Genomic DNA, 3061 nt, shown 5'->3' with positions numbered 1-3061 from the left:
CGGTGAAAAGCTGGAGTTTAAACTTATAGCATTGTATGTTAATTGGCAGTCTGTGCGCAAAGGCCACAGTGATAGGGGGTTTTGTTTGTCAGTGAAAGGTTTGTGTGAACACTGTACCAAAGGTTAAGCTAATATTGATATATATACATAGTATTTCCGCGGGTACTCGTACAACAATAAGCCCACAGGTGGCTCTTCCTTGCTCACAGGTGGCCTTCTCTTGCCCACAGGTGGCATTTTCTTGCCCACAGGTGGCAATTAAAGAACATACAATTTTATGTTACCTCTCTTCATAGGAAAGGTACTACTTGTTTACGGGTGGCATTGAAGTTAGGAGTCCATGGATGACATCACACCAAGTTGAGAGATGATACATTATATACTAATATGCTTTAAGCTATTGGTAGCGATATCTTAACATCATTGTAATACTGGTTAATTGCTTATAGTTTTACACAAATATGTAATGCTATATCACATCACACACAGTCTATTTTCTTTCTTACAGGTCTGAATATTTTCAGCCAAGGTCCATGGAAAGAAATTCAAGACCGTTTGAAATCCAGTCATGGAGAAGTTACTTTTGTTGAACTATTTAAAGGGTTGCAGCAAACAGCCCTTTCACCCAAAGCCTGTGGAACAGTAGTTAATTATACAAGTTCTTTAAATCGTTGGGTTAAGTTTGCTAATACTAACAAGTTAGTTGTGTTCCCTGTCTCCGTGGTTGATGCAGCTCTGTTTTTTAGCCACTTGGCCACCTCTCAGGTATCAGCCTCTGTGATTGAATCTAGTTATTGTGCTTTAAAATGGGCTCATGATTTTGCGGGGGTTTTCAATCCTATGAGTAGCACCTTTGTCAAAAATATGGTGGAAGGGGCCAAGCGTCAAAATGCCAAACCCACTTCGAAGAAATCTCCCATTTCAAAGGAGGCCCTCACAGCGTGTTGTATTAAACATGAGCATTCCGATGAATTGCCTATACGTAGGGACATTTCTATGGCCTTACTGTTATTTGCGGGGTTCTTCCGTTTCAGCGAACTAGCAAACCTTACTATCGGTGACATTAGCATAACCGACACTCATTTAACCATCAAAGTGTCCCATAGTAAGACTGATCAATATCGTAAGGGGAATGAAGTGGTGATCAGTAGATCCGGCAAGGTTACCTGTCCTGTGTCAAATCTAGAAAGGTACATGAAATTAACAGGCATCAGTACATATAAGGTTTCAGATTTTTTGTTCAAACCTATCGTCAAAGTTAGATCCAGATATAAAGTTATAGACAAAGTAAAACCTCTCAGTTATACCCGTGCAAGGGAATCCCTAGTTAAGCTGTTGCGCGAATTTGTGCCCAATACGGCCAACATAAGCCTGCACTCATTCAGATCAGGCGGAGCTACTACAGCAGCCAACGCACAAGTCTTAGACAGATGCTGGAAACGCCATGGTAGATGGCGTTCAGAGACCGCCAAGGACGGTTATGTAGAAGATTCTCTTGATAATCGCTTACTAGTTACCAAATCTCTAGGAATTTGATTTTAGTTACATTTTCACTCCCGTTCTTTGTATTTCTATCGAGTGCAGCAGTCAGTTTTCCTATTTAACACGGAATGATTTCATTGTTTTCACTGTTCACCGTTTCAACAATAGGGAATAGGGAAAACTTGTTATTTGCTGCGGTTCTAAGAATAGCAGCAAATTATTGTTTTCACGGTTCCAGCTTATTGACAGCTGTCACGGAGACTCATGTATAAAGGGGCGGGATTTTACTGAGGTGATCATTCTAAGCTGACATCGCTGCCTGAGTTTCGTTTGTCAATGCTTTTTTTTTTCTTTTTGTGTCATTTGAATTTATTTCCGTTGGTGGATGATGTACTCATAATTCTGTATTCTAGTTCAACCTCTCTCCCTCGAGGTTCATGTTAAGTGTCTGGCTCTGCTTTCGGGAGGGTTCAGGTTTCCTCCTTAGTGAAGGGGGTTTTTCCTGACGGGCAGCAGACACGATATCATCTTTATTATTGATCAAAGAACTTTACTTGGAACTTGTTACATTTTTTCTACTTCACTGCCTTTGCATTACCTAAGTGTTTGTGTTTGTATGAATAAACGGGGACTGATGTTCGCATTACGCTGGGCTTCTATCGAGTGCAGCAGTCAGTTTTCCTATTTAACACGGAATGATTTCATTGTTTTCACTGTTCACCGTTTCAACAATAGGGAATAGGGAAAACTATAAAACTAAAAAAAAACCAGTGTTAATTGTACACTCGTGCGATGATTTATCCTTGTCTGTGCAGTTGCGTGACCAGACTCAAATTACACACGGGCTTTCATCACGCATCACGGCGTTTAGTCTGAGGCTAAACGACGGAAGATTTCAGTAAACTGCGACCACTTGCGGTTGAAACGACTGTGGTAAGTAATTATTAGAGATCTCGAATCCTATTTAGAGCTAGCACGCCGTTTCTAGCGGCTTTATTTTAGGTGCAGAAACTCGAAGTTAATATTTACACTCCATGAGAACTTAACAGCGTTGTCTTTTTCAGCTACTTGCGTGCAATTAAATGCTTTGTTAATCTACTTAGTCCTTTTTTATAACCATCAAATTGAAAAGCGTTTTTCAAAAGATTTTTAGAGCTTCCCGTAATGTGCCCCTTGTAAAAGAAGCTAAGTTAGCAAAAACATTTTTGTGCCTACATTCGCGGCTAGCTTGTTTTCAGCGTTCCAACGTGCGAAACTACGCTGCACGTTTCGGTGTCTCAGCGACGCACTTTTGTAATGCCGCCAAAATTTTTTTAACACAAGAAACAGAAAAGAATATGCTTTAAAATAGTGTTTGTTTCATGTTGAAATTCCATGTATCAGTTGTTTTTCTCGATGGTGAAGTTAGGTCAAATTTGCCATTTTTGAAAAGAGCCGAAATCGTGTTTCTTCTTGCGGCCAACACAGTCACATTTAAACAGCTTATCTAAAGATAATTGCAGAATTATAAAGTACAAGTCTGTGTTTTCCTTGTGACTTGATTTCATTTAGAGATGTCATCCCGTTTTTATGTACAAGC

The sequence above is a fragment of the Porites lutea genome, chromosome 12, assembly GCF_958299795.1.
Source record: "Porites lutea chromosome 12, jaPorLute2.1, whole genome shotgun sequence".
Classification (NCBI taxonomy): Eukaryota; Metazoa; Cnidaria; class Anthozoa; order Scleractinia; family Poritidae; genus Porites; species Porites lutea.
This window is presented reverse-complemented; position numbering follows the sequence as displayed.